The 17,885-nt window shown below is 48.9% G+C and overlaps 1 long non-coding RNA gene across 1 annotated transcript; it reads right to left on the reverse strand.

The window, feature by feature from the left end:
* Positions 1 to 1,347: 1,347 nt before the first annotated feature.
* On the reverse strand, positions 1,348 to 2,497 carry LOC119281690. The gene is made up of 3 exons (XR_005138513.1): positions 1,825 to 2,497; positions 1,484 to 1,688; positions 1,348 to 1,379 (listed from the first exon to the last, which is right to left on the reverse strand). It is a non-coding gene; the product is annotated as an uncharacterized LOC119281690 (long non-coding RNA).
* Between the last annotated feature and the right edge of the window lie 15,388 nt (positions 2,498 to 17,885).

Consider the following 17,885-nt stretch of genomic DNA (forward strand, 5'->3'; position numbering starts at 1 on the left):
GGGACCATGTATCTATGTTTCTGCAGAAAGAGGCGTTCTGGCTCCTGTATATGGGATGAACACTTAAAAGGAGGACATTTATTTTGTTTTGGTGATATACAGAAAATCCACTGAAATATTCCAACGGGTCATTTATGTTGAAGAGTTTCCAAACAAACCCATTGTAAGACTTAACAAATGCATATGTACGCATATCAAATAAATGGTATACATACTCATCTAGAAGATATATTTTTCATGCATGATACATACATGTAGCTTAATTTTTTCCCCTTTTAAATAGTACATCAAATCATGGATTAATTAATAGATTTATTTGGCTCGTACTGATTTGAGATGGTTTTGCTCTCTTTCGTATAGGATCAGAACAAAACATAGATTGAGAGCTTAAAAAAATATAGATCATATACTACACATACCAATATCACAAAATGTGTGGCTGTGATATACGTATTGTAAGCATCATTAATCCTCTTTTAGCTTAGCCCCACTGCAACTAATCATATGATCCATGCTCTCCAAACTTATATGAGTTCATCATCCATGCATCATGCGAAAAGGTGTAAAGTAGTAATAAGAAATTATCCTAGAAATCAAACCTCTAGTCCAGTACGTGCATGTATAAAATAGAACAGTATGAAGCCAATACCTACACACCTGGAGGCACGGGATTGCCAAAGCGTGGATCATAAGTTCATTCAGCCATTATACGTCCTCGGTGGGATCTCAACTTGATTATCCTATTCATCGCCTGGGCTTTCGTCAGGTAATCTTTATTGACATGCTCAGTGAGCTTCCTTTTTTTGTTACTGACCTTTTCCTATTATGTGAAAAGGAAAAATTGCGGCAAACAGGTTACACACTTTCAACATGAATCAGAAGCATACAGCATGAGTCTTCCCTTCAGTATATTTTCCATTATATGAGAATGGAAATACATGTATGCAAGGTCATATTTTGTGCTTAACGAAATAATTGGAGACTCAACTTATCTACTCACAATGCATGCCTAGTAACTGCATGTGTATGTATAACATATATATGAACTATAACAAACATACAGTTTAGTATCATGGATTCAGTCAACGAATTACAAAAACCAGATCTTAATTTCATAACAGCTCTTCCTAAGAAAGTTCTAGCACCATACACCAGATGCATGAAATTTTAAAAATGAATACAAATATGTTCATAATTATTTAGTACATCAATTTAACAAAAGAACGACATTAAAACAAACCAAGCAGACAAAAATATACGAGGAAAGAGGTTAACTTAGAATCATTTTTTGACCTCGCGTGTAGTTTCAAATAAATACTGTTACGGTGCCAGTGCCACCTTGACCTTCTGATGCATATACCTTCAAGTCTGCAACAACACTATCGAAGATATTCCATCTGAACAGAGTAGTTTGTGCTTTTAAGATGTGGATCACTGGGTGAGGATAAAATTGAAAGAACATATCAAGTAAACAAACCCATACCTTTTGCATGTAAGGAACATAGCGAAGTAGACTGAACAAATCGTGTAATGCTCCAAAACGACTTATCCACTTTCCAACAATATTAGAAGTGGTGCTTGAGTTCGCTGTGCAGAGGTACGACCACGCCTTCGCTGAATTGAATCACCTAGTTGCTTGTGTAGCACCTACTAATTTAGCCATCCAAGTAATGTGTATCTTCAGATGTCTGAAACTAAAGAAAACACATTATCAATATTCCCCAAAACAAATCTCTAGGCTGTACATCCCAGATTTCAGTAGTACAACACAACATAAAAATCCTCAAAAGCAAAAAACCTACTCTCTTCTTGCTCCTTCCATACCTGCGACCAGCCTGCAATAGTTCCTCTTCTCCACAACTTCATCAACAATAGAGGCTGTTCAATCAGATACAAACTTTCTTTGATGTACCGCCTTCTCCACTGCATTGGATTTCAGTTTTCGTTGGGCATAGAATGCGAGATTGGAAGAATGTCCTGGTGCAGTGGATATTAAAAGGTTCCAGAGCAGGGATCAGGGACAGGATTCCTATTCGCAAAAAAAGAGGCTTCCTGGATCGTTTTACACGGAGGACACGTGAATAGTGGAAAACAATTAGGAGGAGCACCGGAGGAGGACGAACGGGGCTACATATGTGGATAATGCATTGGTACCGCGAGGGGCTACGGATGTGGAACGAGGGATGTGGTTGCCTGTGCTTGTTCATGGCCATACCTTGGATTCACCGTTGGTCGCAGGGGAGCGGTGACGAGGGGCGGCGCGCCGGGATGCAGGGTTGCAGGGGTGGTGACGAGGGGCGGCGCGCTAGGACGGAGGGTCGCAGGGCAGCGGTGAGGAGCGGCGCCGGGAGAGAGGATCGCAGGCGAGTGGTGAGGGGCGGCGTGCAGGGATGCAGGTAGGTCGCAGCCGTGCAAAGGAGTGGCAACGACTGACGAGCGGCGGCGGCCGAGGTGGGAGGGCTCGAGAGGAGTAGGGGAGGCGGAGGAAAGGGAACGACCTAGGTTAGTCGTGAAAGCCAACTTGGGCTGGGTTAGTGCATTGGGCTTTACATGGAGCAATGCATCACGAGCTGCACTACAATGCATATGCTACAATGCCTATATGCGTATCTCTTGTGAACTTTGCAGCGTATAGTCAAAACGTCGTACGATATGTGTTGCATTATAGGGGGTATCCTTGTAGTGAGAGGTTTGTAGGACAGTAGAAAATTTCCCAAAAGTGGATGACCTAAGGTTTATCAATCCGTGGGAGGCGTAGGATGAAGATGGTCTCTCTCAAAAAACCCTGCGACCAAATAACAAAGAGTCTCTTGTGTCCCCAACACACCCAATAAAATGGTAAATTGTATAGGTGCACTAGTTCGGCGAAGAGATGGTGATACAAGTGCAATATGGATGGTAGATAAAGGTATTTGTAATCTGAAATTATAAAAACAGCAAGGTAACAAGTGGTAAAAGTGAGCGTAAACGGTATTGCAACGGTAGGAAACAAGGCCTAAGGTTCATACTTTCACTAGTGCGAGTTCTCTCAACAATAATAACATAATTGGATCATATAAATATCCCTCAACATGCAACAAAGAGTCACTCCAAAGTCACCAATAGTGGAGAACAAACGAAGAGATTATTGTAGGGTACGAAACCACCTCAAAGTTATCCTTTTTGATCTATCTATTCAAGAGTCCGTAGTAAAATAACATGAAGCTATTCTTTTTGTTCGATCTATCATAGAGTTCATACTAGAATAGCACCTTAAGACACAAATCAACCAAAACCCTAATGTCACCTAGATACTCCATTGTCACCTCAAGTATCCGTGGGCATGATTATACGATATGCATCACACAATCTCAGATTCATCTATTCAACCAACACAAAGAACTTCAAAGAGTGCCCCAAAGTTTCTACCAGAGAGTCAAGACGAAAACGTGTGCCAACCCCTATGCATAGATTCCCAAGGTCATGGAACCCGCAAGTTGATCAACAAAACATACATCAAGTGAATCACGTGAATATCCCATTGTCACCACAGATAAGCACGGCAAGACATACATCAAGTGTTCTCAAATCCTTAAAGACTCAATCTGATAAGATAACTTCAAAGGGAAAACTCAATCCATTACAAGAGAGTAGAGGGGGAGAAACATCATAGGATCCAACTATAATAGCAAAGCTCGTGATACATCAAGATCGTGCCAAATCAAGAACACGAGAGAGAGAGAGAGAGAGATCAAACACGTAGCTACTGGTACATACCCTCAGTCCCGAGGGTGAACTACTCCCTCCTCATCATGGAGATCGCCGGGATGATGGAGATGGCCACCGGGGAGGGATCCCCCCTCCATCAGGGCGTCAGAACAGGGTCCCGATTGGTTTTTGGTGGCTATAGAGGCTTGCGGCAGCAGAACTCCCGATCTATTCTTGCCCTCGATGTTTCTAGGGTATATGGAGATATATAGGTGAAAGAAGTCGGTCACGGGAGCCACGAGGGGCCCACGGGTGTGGAGGGCACGCCCAGGGGGGTGGGGGCGCCCCCTGCCTCGTGGCCTCCTTGAAGCTTCCCTGAATTCAGCTCCACGTCTCCTGGATCACGTTCGTTCCAAAAATCACGCTCCCGAAGGTTTCATTCCGTTTGGACTCCATTTGATTTTACTTTTTGTCGAAACACTAAAATAGGTAAGAAAACAACAATATGGGATGGGCCTCCGGTTAATAGGTTAGTCCCAAAAATAATATAAAACTGTATAATAAAGCCCGTAAACATACAAAATAGATAATATAATAGCATGAATGCTTCATAAATTATAGATACGTTGGAGATGTATCAGTCTTCCATTACACCCGCCCCTTCCACGTGTGTGGGAAGGCGCGCGTGTGGGCCGATTCCCACGTGCCTTCAATTGGGCGAGGAGGGCGGTCGACGGCCCCGCCTGCTGCCACCTTAATGAGCTAGGCTGGTCGAGGGAGGTGGTCGAGCCCCGATCCCGTCCCTTTATAAGGAGGGGAGGGACGGCATCCCCCAATCTTTAGTCATCCGCTTCCCTCCATCTTGGCCTCATTCTTTCTTCTGCTATGGCGAGAGGGGGCGCCGGTGCTTCGACGGTGGGGACGAGGGTCTCCGCCCGACAACGTGTCCCTCCTTCCCAAGAACTTGCGGCGGCGGAGCCAGCCACAAGGGGAAGGGGGAGGGGGCGAGGCCGAGGTCGCTGTGGCGCTCAGGGAAGAGGAGGACGGGGTGGCGCGTTGGGCTCGCCTCTGCCAGTGGTCCCTCCCCCGATGGAATGCCACGTCGGGGACCAGCCCCGCGAGTTCTTCATCAGACTGCGCCAGCCGGCACGTCGTCGTCTTCGTCTTTGTCGTCCCACTTTGCTCGGGAGATTGAGCTCGACCCGCCGCAGATGCTGAGATTGCATATGAGGTGCTGCGGGAATAGTGGCACGCGGGTTGATGTCGACTTCCCAGCCCCTCATGTCATGTATCTCACTGCGGATGGAAGACCTTCGCTCGCATCCACAGCTTGACGGCGGGGCTTGTTTTCTACTTCAAACTGATGGAGAACGGCCTCCTCTTCATCAAGGTCTTTGGAGACTTTGGGACTCGCCTAAAGTGCTGCGTGGAGAGCTCTTCTGATGACGAAGATTCTTCCTCGAGCGGGAGTGATGAGGAAGACAACGACAGCGACAACGAAGGCGCCAGGCGGGAGGATGACGGGTCCGACTAGGCACCAGACTCACCGTCCCTGGGCAGTGTCGGCAGCAGCAGCATCTGCACCTGGCCCTTCCCCCGGCATAGCGATTTGCCGGGGGCGGAGCCAGCTCCTTGAGCTTCCTGGGGTCATCTCCTTGGGCAGCTCGTGTAGGAGGGCCGGAGAAGGCGAAGAAGGCGGGTGGCGGGCTGTCAAGTCAGAGTACGATGGCACCGACGCCTTCGTTGCGTATTGCCGGCCCGCTGCCTCATCTTCCAGCTCTTCTTCCGGCACCATCACCACTAGCCCTCTTCTGGACGGCCGCCGGGATGTTCTCTTGGTGTCTTCTGCTACTCGTACTTCGCCTAGGCGCTCCTTTTGCCCTTCCATCATCTTATTCCATTTCCCGGGGAGGGGGACAAGAGAGGGATTATGGGCACCTCATCTCTTTTTAGTTTGTAAGCTCACGAGCCTTAGTGAGGTTTAAAACATGTAATCCCCTTGCTCATGTTTACATTCCGTATGAACTGTACCTGTATGGGACGTTTTAATGAAAAAGGGTGTTTGCTGGGTTCTGCGTGCGTGAGCGAGGCCCATGCCAAGGAATAAATCCTTGTTATTTTTAAGATAAACACTGCCGCCCGGCAACAAGCCTTGCCACCCCCAGTTCACTCGATCATGCTCACGCTCTTGGCGGAGGCAGGAGCGAAGTAAGGTTAGACCCTACGCTTGCTTCTTTGTTGCCGCGACTACAACCGAGTTCCAATCCAGGACGAGTTCTTGGATATAGGAAAAAGGGGAGCATGGCAACCTAGGAATAAAACAAGGTTTCATACGTCTCAATTCCATATGGAAATGTAAAACATGGGGTAGAGAGATTATCTGAATCTTGGGCCTCCCGACAACCGTGGCTTGCCGGGGGTTGGATCCTTGTGTTTGCAGCCCCCGACAACCTTGGTTTGCCGGGACCAGGGCGTCAACCTATTCTCTTTCTTCGAAGCAGCTCAGCAGAAATGTCCATGTATCCTACGAACCAAAGAGGACGGAAAGTAATAGAGAGACGCAGACTTGACCTCTATGCTAGGGCTAGTCGCTGCTAAGCAGTATCAACCCTAACCGAGGAAGAGACTCAACCTAGCATGCATGCTATAACTTAGGGCGCCAGCGCTTCTATTATTTATGCTCATGGTCTGTGCCTGGATCTGCACAGAGGGTTACATGCCTTGCCGGCAAGGCTCGTACGGAAGGTGGCTTTCCGGGGGGGCTGACAAGTCGCGCCTTATGGGTAAAACTTGCGAAGATGTTCGATGTTCCAGGAGTTGCTCACTGGAATGGCATCTTCGGTCTCCAGGCGGACTGCGCCGGGCCTGGTGACTCGTATTACCGATAAGATTCTTCCCACTTTGGCGTCAACTTGTTGGAATTCTTGGCTGATTGAACACGCCAAAGAACAAGGTCGCCTTCCTTAAAGCTTCGGGCATGAACCTTACGGCTATGGTAGCGGCGCAAGGCTTGCTGGTAGTGTGCTGCTCTCACAGCCGCCCGAAGATGATCTTCCTCAACGAGCGTTGCGTCATCTTGCCGCAATCGCTCTTGCTCAAGCTCATCATAAGAGAGCACTCGAGGTGACCCGTATTTGAGTTCCGTGGGGAGAACTGCCTCTGCCCTGTATACCAAGGCAAAGGGTGTCTAGCCGGTGGATCGATTTGGCGTCGTTCTGATCGACCAAAGAACCGCCAGCAACTCATCAATCTAGCGCCTTCCACTCGTGCGCAGTCTGTCAAAAGTCTTCGTCCTCAGGCCTCGCAGTACTTCAATATTTTCTCTCTCTGCTTGGCCATTGCTTCGTGGGTGTGACACAGAAGCAAAACAGACCTTGCTGCCGAGATCCTCGATGTACTCCATGAAGGTGTGGCTTGTGAACTGCGTGCCATTGTCGGTGATGACTCTGTGTGGCACACCAAAACGGCAAACTAGCCCCTTGAAGAACTTGACGGTTGACTTCGCTGTCACCTTCCTAACTGCTTCCACCTTAGGCCACTTTGTGAACTTGTCGATTGCTACGTACAACTACTCAAAGCCCCCGACAGCGCGGGGGAAAGGGCCCAGTATGTCGATCCCCCAGATCGAGAATGGCTAGGAGAGAGGGATTGTTTGAAGGGCTTGGGCTGGCTGATGAAGCTTCTTTGAATGGAACTGACATGCTTCGCACTTGGTTACTAGTGTCGTTGCATCCTAGAGGGCAGTGGTCCAGAAGAAGCCTTGCCGGAAAGCCTTGCCGGCAAGGGTCCTCGACCCGATGTGGGGGCCACATATGCCTCCATGTATCTCCACCAACAGCTCCAGTCCTTCCTCCCGGGGGATGCACTTAAACTTCACACCGTTTGGTCTTTTTCTGTACAGAACATTGTCAACAAACTGATACAAGGCAGACCGATGAGCTACTTTCTCTGCTCCTACCTGCACAGGAAGTTCCCCTGTCTGGAGGAATCGGACGGTATGTTGTGCCCATGCCGGAGCCTGGGGCTCGATGGCAAGGACCAAAGGAATCTCCTCTGCCATGGGAGCAGTTGTCTCTACGGCAAGGGCTTGACGCTCTGTCGGAGTCGGTTGCCCCAAGGCAGGCTCAGTGTCCATGGCAATGTCTCCGCCAGCGGCTCTAGGGAGCTCGGTGGGAAAGTACTTGCCGGGGCCTGATTTCCTTTGCTTGTTCTACTCTGTTGATGGTTCTACGGATGGTTGAGTTAACCGAAGCACAAAGGTACCTGGTTCCATAGGTAGTTTGAAGGATGCGCACTTTGACAGGTAGTTGACGATGTCGTTCTCCACTCGGGGAACATGCTCTGCCTGTATACCGTTAAAATGCTCCTCCAGCTTCCTCACTTCATCCACGTAGGCCTCCATCAACGGGCTTTGATAATCCTTGTTAACTTTCCTGACGACAAGCTGCGAATCACCCCTGACGATGAGCTTCTTGATCCTGAGGTCTGCCGCGATCCTGAGACCGGCAAGCAATCCCTCGTACTCGGCAGTATTGTTTATCGACATCTCCCTAGGAACGTGCATCTGGATTACATACTTGAGGTGCTCTCTGGTGGGTGTGACAAGCAGCACACCAACACCAACGCCTTGCAGCAAAAAAGCTCTGTCAAAGTACATAACCCAGTTGTGACTCGTTTCCTTGCCGAGAAGTGTGGTCTCCTGGACCTCTTCATCGGGCGTCGAGGTCCATTCCGTAATGAACTCCGCCAAAACTCTGCTCTGGATCATTGAGGTACTTTAAAACTTCAGACCAAAACTTGATAGCTCCAAGGCCCATTCCACAATCCTCCCCGTTGCATCTGGGTTACGTAGTATCCGTTGCAAGGGGAGGCGGGTGACAATGGCGATCTCGTGCGCTTGGAAGTAATGACGCGGGTTCCTCGAGGCCATAAGGACGACGAAGAGCAATTTCTGCACACCAGAGTACCTTGACCTAGCCCCCTGCAAGAGGGAGCTGACAAAGTAAACCAGGTACTGTATCATTTTCTTCTTCTGCACCACTTCACCTGGTTGCGTAGGCCCTATCTCGCTGGCATCAGACTCTGCCGGGTGCCCCGCCCTGCCGGGGGGAGCTTTGGCTCATCATCCATCAAGCCCGTTGTTGCTACTATCTCTTTGTCGACCTCCCTCTGTGCCACTAGTGCAACACTAACCACTTGATTTGTCGCCTCTAGATACAGCAGCAGCGGCTCTTGTGGTTTAGGAGCAACTAGTATGAGCATGGAGAGGTACTTCTTCAAATCTTGCAGCGCTGATTCGGCCTCTGGGGTCCACTCCATTGGGCCCGCCTTTTTCAACATTTTGAAAAGGGGAAGGGCATGCTCAGCAGACTTGGAGATGAATCTGCTCATGGCGGCAATGCAGCCAGTGAGCCGACGCACATCCTTGATCCGCTTAGTTGCCTTGATATGTTCGATGGCCTTGGTCTTGTCGGGATTCGCCTCAATCCCACACTGCGACACAAAGAACCCGAGAATCTTGCCGGACAGCACGCCGAAAACACACTTCTCAGGGTTCATCTGGAGGTTGATCTTGCGCAGATTTGCAAACGTCTCTTCCAAATCTTGCACAAGCGTAGCCTTGTCCTTGGTTTTGACCACTATGTCATCCATATAAGCTTCCATATTTCTATGTAGCTGGGGCTAAAAACCAATTTGGACTTCTCTTGCAAAGGTCAAGCCAACACTATTCAACCCAAAAGGCATCCGTAAAAAGCAATATGTACCACATGGGTGATGAATGTTGTCTTCTCCTCATCTTCTCTTGTCATGAAGATCTGATGGTATCCAGAGTAGGCGTCGAGGAAGGACAACAGGTCACACCTGGCCGTGGAGTCAACAATTTGGTCGATGCGTGGCAACAGGAAAGGGTCTTTCGGACAAGCCTTATTGATATCTGTGTAATCAATACACAGCCTCCACTTCCCATTTGCCTTGCGCACTACCACTGGATTGGCCAACCACGTTGGATGGAGTACCCTTCTCACTAAGCTCGCCGCTTCTAGCTTTCTGATATCTTCCATGATGAACTCCTGCCTCTCCAGAGCTTGCTTCCTGACCTTCTGCTTGACGGGCCATGCGTGAGGACAAATAACAAGATGGTGCTCAATCACTTCCCTGGGAACGCCGGGGATGTCGGATGCTTGCCATGCAAACACGTCGACATTCGCCCGCAGGAAAGTGATGAGCTCGCCTTCCTATTTGCTATCGGGGGAGGAGCTTATGGTGAAAGCCCCTCCCGTGCCGTCCTCCTTGACGAACAACTTCTTGGTCTAGGATGGTGCAGCTCTGGACTTCTTGTTCTTGCTGGTGGAGCTCTCTGGCACGTCTTCGGCAGGGGCACAACACTCCGATGAGGTGCGCTTGCCGGAGTAGGTGCGAGAGGTCTCGCCGGTTCTCTTCCCTCCCAGGGCTTCAGCAGCAGGAGCAAGTGCCTTGGCGGCAGTTGCTGCAACTGCCTCCTGGTAGAGCTGATCAACACAAATTAGCGCGTCTTTCTTGTCGGAGGGGACGATGATGATGGTCATCGGCCCAAGCATCTTCAACGTGTTGTAGGCGTAATGTGACGCCTCCATGAACTTGGCTAGTGCCGGGCGGCCGAGGATCCCGTTGTAGGGCAAGGGGATCTTGCCTACATCAAAGACAATCCTCTCCGTCCTATAGTTCAACTCGCTTCCAAACGTCACGAGCAGTGTGACTTTTCCCTTCGGCTGGCTTCTTCCTGGGTTGACCCCTTGAAACGTGCCCGTTTCTTCGAGGTCTCCATCAGGAATCTGTAGCCTTTTGATCACAATAGGCAATATCAAGTTCAGGCCGGCCCTGCCGTCAACTAGGATCTTTGTCACCTTGAGGTTGTATATTGTTGGTGAAACCAACAACGGCAAGCACACGATGCAGTTGTGTGATCAGGGTGGTCCTCGGTGTCAAAAATGATAGGCATGCTGGACCACTTCAGTGGCTTCCGAGCATCGACTGACCGCTCCACCGCTGCAATTTCATGCGCCCACTGCTTGAGCTGGCGGTGAGAGGAGTGCAGCGAGGCGCCTCCGTCGACGCACATGGCCTCTGTAGCTTTCTGAAACTCATGGTCTCCGGACTCATCATCCTCGTCATGATCATCGTCTTCCTGTTTCTTGTCGCGGCCCTGGGCGGGCCTCTCTTGCTAGTTAACCTTGCCGCGGCGGCCTCCTTGGTCGCCATACTTCTTGTCGGACCCTCCAGCACCATCCTGGCCCTTCTCCTTGTCCCGCCTCTCATAGTCGGCTTTTTGCTTCTCAGCAAGCAACTCAACTTGTCGGTAGTTCTGGAGGTCATGGCCCTTGGTGCGGCTGATCTTGCAATACTTCTTGTCAGAGCACCCCGGCTTATCGGAAGCCGCCAAGGACCGGCAAGCGGCACACCCGGCAACCTCCTTGCCGGGGTCGCTTGCCTTGGCCTTCTTGGCAGCGCCGGTGTCTTCGGATCCCTCAACAGCAAGCGCAATCTTATCCTTGCGCTTTTTGTTATGGCGCCGTCCCTTCTTCGCCGGGGAGGAGGTGTCGTCAATGGATTCAGCTTCTGCACCAGCGTCCTCGCCAGGGTACTTCCTTCCCTCTTCAGCTCGGGCACACCTATCGGCAGAACATAAAGTTCGACCACATCTTTGACCTTGTTCATCGCCAGCTCTTCACGCATCTTGTGGTTGCACACATTCTGATGGAATGCGCTGATCACGGCGGCAGGATGAACGTCTAGGATGTTGTATTGCACTCGGCTGAACCTCTGGATGTACTTGCGCAGGCTCCCACCTTCATTCTGGGGAATGATATGCAAATCACTCGCCTGGCCATGAGCCTGATGGCCTCCGGTGAAGGCGCCAACAAACTCATGACACAGATCTAACCAAGAAGAAATGGAGTCCGCCAGCAAATGCATCAACCATGACATGACATTGGGCTTGAGTGCCAACGGGAAGTAATTGAAAAGCACCTTGTCGTCGCGTGCCCCAGCAGCCTGCATCGCGATGGTGTAGATGCTAAGGAACTCTGACGAGTGAGTCTTGCCGTTGTAGTTCTCTCCAACGTCGGGCTTGAACGTGCGGTGGGAGGGCCACTGGAACTGCCGCAACTCACGGGTAAAATTCGGGCAACCCGCCTCATAGGGCAGGCCACCGTAGCCTCCCGGTGTTGGGTTGTCCATAGTGGGTCCTGCCAGCCTATCTGACTGGTGGCGCACTCCACGCCGGCACTCGATGGTAGTTCAAGCGTCTTCATGGGCTCGCTCCTGAAGAACTTGACGCTGATCGCGGTGGGTCCGTGGGTCAGACAACGCTATGGACATGTTGTCACAAGCGTCATCACGACGGATCGACACACGCGGTGGTTGGCGTGGGGGAGGAGAGTGCACCGTGGCTGCATTGCCTCCAGTCCTCCCTCCATCCAGATGCGGTGGCTCGACGGAACGTCGGCCTACGGGCGCCACTGGTCGCGGCTCATCTTTGTTGGTGATGCCGACTAGGCTCTGGACGGTGGCTCTCCACTCGTGGAGCTTCTTCGCAGCAGGAGGGAAGTCGAGGAGCAGCTGCACGTGCGCCAAAGCTTCTGCTGGCGTGGGTGGCGGCAAAAGCTGCATGGACCGCGACGCGCTCTGACCTCTAACCATGTTAGAAGGAGCTCTATCATGGTCCTGTGGCCATACACCATTTCAGCCAATGCTTCGGCGTGCATGCTGGTCTTCTCCGCCCTGCGAGTGATGCGCAGTGCTCTTCCCACGGCGGCGCCCGGGGTCACCAACGTGGTGACGTTGCTCATCACGCACAACTTGGGAGTAGCGCACCTTGGGCGCCGGCGTGGGTGTCTTGGAGGTCACCGTGCCACCAGTAGGCGGCACGATGACGACTCTAGAGGGGCCCGCACTGCCTGCGGGTGACAGAACTCCATCTCTAGATCTGGCGGCGTGCGGCTCGTCATCTCGCTCACGAGCGACATCACTCGCTCGGGCCTGGCTGCCAGAGTGATGCGGGTGTTCGCGGGCCGCGCCCGGGTTCTGTCCACGACGGAACCGCTACCCGCCCGCACTGGCACGGGCAATCCGGCTCCGGATGAGCCGATCGCTGTCGTCGTCTTCCTCTTGGGAGCCATGACGATGAAGAACTATGGAACTAACTACTGAACCAGATTCTCTCAACTGCGCCCCCTGTCTAGCACGCCAAAGATGTCGATGGGAATGACACATATGGAATCACAAAAATCCCTACTACGGTTGCAGGGCACGGGGTTGAGAGAAGGGCGGGATCAATAGTCAGTCAAGCAGACGGGCCGTTTACCCAAGTTCGGGCCGCGATGTGCATAATACCCTAGTCCTGCTTGAATCTCTATTTGAGTTTTCTTGGAGTTCTTGAGCTAGCTATGATGCGTAACTTGTCAAGGGGTCCGAATCCCCCTCCAGTATGCCTCGGGCCTCCTTTTATAGCAAAGGGGATCGCCACAGTGGCACACAGGAGGTGGCATCGGAGTACTGTGGCTAAACTTACTGCTAGCCATTATGGTACAAGACGCATTTAATGGGCCCCTTAGGTGTCCCCCTCACTTTATCGTGGATGGAAACCAGCCCCCGTCCCGTCCGTCGCCGCTCCAGCTTGCTCCGACACGCGTCTAGGCCAGCAGGGTGTGTGGTGCCATTTAGGCCGGCTGGCTGCTGAGGTGGCGCGGTGGTAGGGCCTTCACGAAGATTTGCATGCCACCACGTAGGTGCTAGTTGAGTTGGCCTGGAAGTCCCACGTCGACACGCAGGTGCCTACCTAGCTGGTGGGCTGGCATCTGCATGGAATGGTGGTGGAACCTTGGCGGGTGTGGGCCTGGCTGTGGCCCCACGAATGCCCTCGGAAAGGGCGTTGCCAGGGCCCCAGCAAGGGTCTTTCCGCGGCACTGTGGTCATCCCCAGCAAGGATCTTGCCGGAGGTCTTGTGAATTTCCTTGGCAAGGGTATTGGCAATGATCGGCGTCTTCTGATCCTTGTCTTCACAAAGATCTGCATGCCACCACAGAGGTGCCTCCCGAGCCCTGGTTTCAACATGGTTGATGGTGTTCGGAAACCTTGGGCTCAAAGGTGGAGCGCTCTGCTGGTGTTTGGGCAAGTTGCCCCGGTAAGGCTCCTGCTGGAGCTGCGGAGGCTGTCTGTCCACCTCGCCCTCTTGGCCTTTGTGCTCCTAGTCTTGGCGTTGCTTTGACTATCCTGCGGCTTTGACTTCTCCCTCTGCCCCGCAAAGTGTGGTCGTGGGCGCGGCTCTGACTGCCCGTGCACTAGTAAGGGGTACAAAGGAGAAACCCTACTTTAGTACACCGACAAGACGACGGACTAACAGAAGGTCAAGAGCCGCTCGCCCAATAGCATGACCGCTGCCCGGGTGCGCCGCCGTGCCTACCTTCCCAGTCCGTTCAGGGCTCAGGCGTGCAACACTCACTAAGCCAACCCGATATATCCTGAGATACGTCCTCAACACTCAGCAGCCACTCCTCATCACCCGTTTTCTAATTGATTCATTACTCATTAGGCAGGACTGTCATTAGTGTTTGTTCTGTGCTCGGTGCTACCTCCACTTAATGGTTCAGATGTATTTTGTAATCTTTAGTACCTGTAAAGTTCACAGGGTTTTCAAAATTCCAGCCCTAGGAATAGACACTAGTCATTTTGGATTTTTGGTCGTAGTGACATTGACCCAGCTTACTACTGCAAGCCAGGTTTGTTGACAATTTTACTTGTCTTTCTTACTCACTCGATATAATATCCAATTATTCACGTCGATTTGTTGCAAACAATAAGTTCTAAACAAACTTCTTGATTCAGATTTTGGACGGTCTCTTACTGCAGTTACAATTCTGCATACTTGTCCTAGTAAGCTCACAAGTAAATGATTGATTCACGACATCTATGCTTGCCTTGTCATATTTGTTGTCAATATTCTTTTAGGGTGGACCACCTTGTTTCTAAATACTTGAACCAAAGACATGAGTGAATAGTATTTCTCTATGTGATATCTTCCATCATGAGTGGGCAACGAACACTGCATTGTATAGAAAGAAAGTGTCATTTCCAGCTTATACATAGGCTTCGATGTTTTACATGGAATACAATCTGCCTACTTGCTTTGTGTCGCACTAACAACACTCCACCCTTGAAGCTAAAAATTATGCCACTCATAATTACTTAGTTTATTTGTTCAAATACGAATTTCATATGATTCTAATGTTCCTGCTTCAGTTTTGAAATGTGTGTCTGCCTGTTATAGAGACATAAGGGGTTTTTATTTCTGTGTGTGGTCTGGTCAGCACGGTTGGGGGTGAACTTTGCATATGCAGGGGTTTATAGGGAGACACTCTTCGAGTTGAATCCGCAATGCATTCCATATATAATTTGACTACTTTTTATGTTTTCATGAATCTCAGATTCTGAACAGCATCATAATGATTATGAGCTTGCGCGTATGAAAAGAATAAAGCAGAACAATGCCATGGCTGTCAAACTTGACATTAAGGGATTGAAATCAAGTCTGGATGCAATGCAATGCAAACGCTCTTCACATACAGATTCATGCTCAGAATATGATCCTAACAGTGATTCTGAGCTAGAGGGAGACCTAAGTCAATGTAGCTCCCTAGTGGAGGAGTCAGAGGTAGATCCCCTATCTTATTCACCCATCAAGGTTCTTGCTCTAACTTCCCAAGGTTATATTGGTCGCACATATCTTGCAACTGATGCTTTGCATTGCTTCTACTTTGTTGAACTATCATTAGCTTAGTTTACACATCGTGTATGTGAATACGCCCTGCCTATCCATTTTCAGTACATATTCCATCTGTCATCATACCATATTTACCCATTCAAATGTTGTTCTTGTGTATCAAACGTTCACAAGGAAGAGGGCGATTGTTGATCATGGAGGAGCACAAGCAAAGTATTTGGAAAAGGTAGTGGCACCTGATAAAGCAAATAGCCCATTAGGTGTAGTTGCAATATCACCTGACCCACAAAACACCCCAACTCTAGTAGACTCTAGCCCTACTACACTGGTCATTTCTAATGCCCCAACTCAACAGACCCCAACTGCAGCAAATAGTATGATTATGCCAGTTGACATAGCACTAGCTCTACGATGCAAAACCCCCATTCCAGCAAAGAGTACACCAAATCCAATTGCCAAATCCCTTTTCGAACCAGAGAGAGCCCCAATTGCAGCAAATAGGACCCCTGTTCCATTTCTTCTCAGTTTAGAAGATGAAGTTAATGTTGTTGTCAGGAACTTTGTGCGCATCTTTCCTTCATGGAAAGATTGTACCACAGACATAGAACAATTCCTAGTCTTCCTCCGCAACTTACGCGTAAGTAATGTACTAATGTTATTCATGGTCATTACTGCATATGTTTCTGCTGACAAAAGACACAAGATTTCATTCTTTTAAATAGGCAAGGACCAAACTGGATTGTGAAGACGAGCAAGGGTTGGTTGCGCTTTTCAAGCACTCATTGATGAAGTATCGTTCCTACCTGAGGCAATCGCACTTCGATGGCAAGCCTCTAAACGAAATTTCTATAAAGTCTCCGGTGCTACATTTATCCGACGGTGACTGGAATAATCTTGTTACACATTGGTCTCGGCTGCAGCGTAAGTTACTGTCTATGATATCACATCACAATTTGAACTACATTTATGCATTTGCCTTAATGTCTTACTTGTACGAAAACTGTTAGCAGAAGAACATTCATTCTCAAGGGACCACAGAATCTCGCAACTAAACTGCACACTGCATTGCTCTTGTGAGTACCTCTTGCCCTGTATGACCATACTTACTTTCATAGTTGTTTGATTATGTAGCATCACTGCACATGTTAGCCTCGTTATCGTCCATTTGGTGGACATTATAAGATCCGTATGGACTCTTACATAAATTTAGAATCAACCCAATGCTTTTGAAGAGGTTTAGCTCCGCAGTCCTCTTGTAAGGACTAAACGTCGTCTATCACTGTACTTACATTAACAGCTACTCCCTTCGTCCCATAATATAAGAGCATTTTGTATAGTACACTAGTGTTCAGAACACCCTTGTATTATGGGAAGAGGGATTGGTTCATTGTGTAGCATTCTGCATCTTATCTCCCTCGCCCACCATTTACTAAAAAAGATCAGATCTATATTTAATCGTACCAAAAAGTAGAATACACAGACAATGCCAGTGCAGAAGTGTTGCCCATTGCTCTTGTCAGTAAATTTTGTCCCGTAACACTTGTACTTCCAGGGATTGGTAGTTAATTATGTAGCATCAATCTGCATCTTATATTCATTATCCTCTGTCCCTTCCAGTATTATCATATCTATAATTACTCTCTACAAAATGTAGAGTACAGGCAATGCTTATGAAGAAGATTCTGTGCTAAAATTCTTGAGTTATCCTTCCCTTGACATGGAGAAGGGCATTATAAATCCGGTGTTAACTGTTAATGTAAGTCAGTCCTTCTAAAGCCTTTATCCTCAACTGCTGTTTAATTTTCTCATACTCCCTATCATTTACTACTGTTTAGTTTGCTGTTTCTACCAAAATGCATGTTCGCAAGAACCGTAAGTTCTAAGTTTTACTTGTAAAACCAAATTCCTTATTCATACCATGCACATTACTCAATACTCCCTATATGTATGCTTGTTTTTGTGTATCTATAATCCAGTGTATGGTGAAGCAGCCCACGTTTGCACCTTGTCATCTCCTGTTTTATCTTACTGATGTGGCTGATGATATGAACAACATGCCATGCACATTAACCAAAATAGATACAATGATTTTCTTTTCCCTTCATCTATTCTTGTTATGTTGACATGGTAATCCAGTAGTGTGGTGAAGCTCCCCGCATTATGAACAATGCCAAATTATGCTATTGATATTTTGAACTTACTCTTTATTTTATAATTTGAAATTGGATGGAATTGACAGCACAATTATCATCTTTGTTTATACACATGCAAAACCTGTCATTTCTCTACTTTGTTTCAGGGTGATATGCCTGATGGCATGCACAAGTCTGCTGAAGGCTGTGAGACAAACCCAACATATATTGCAGCAAAGAAGGCAAAACATCTTGACGATAGCGAGACAACCCCAAAGTCTTGTCTTGATGCAGTGTTCAAGTTACTT

Source organism: Triticum dicoccoides, chromosome 3B (assembly GCF_002162155.2).
Source record: "Triticum dicoccoides isolate Atlit2015 ecotype Zavitan chromosome 3B, WEW_v2.0, whole genome shotgun sequence".
NCBI classification, from domain to species: Eukaryota; Viridiplantae; Streptophyta; class Magnoliopsida; order Poales; family Poaceae; genus Triticum; species Triticum dicoccoides.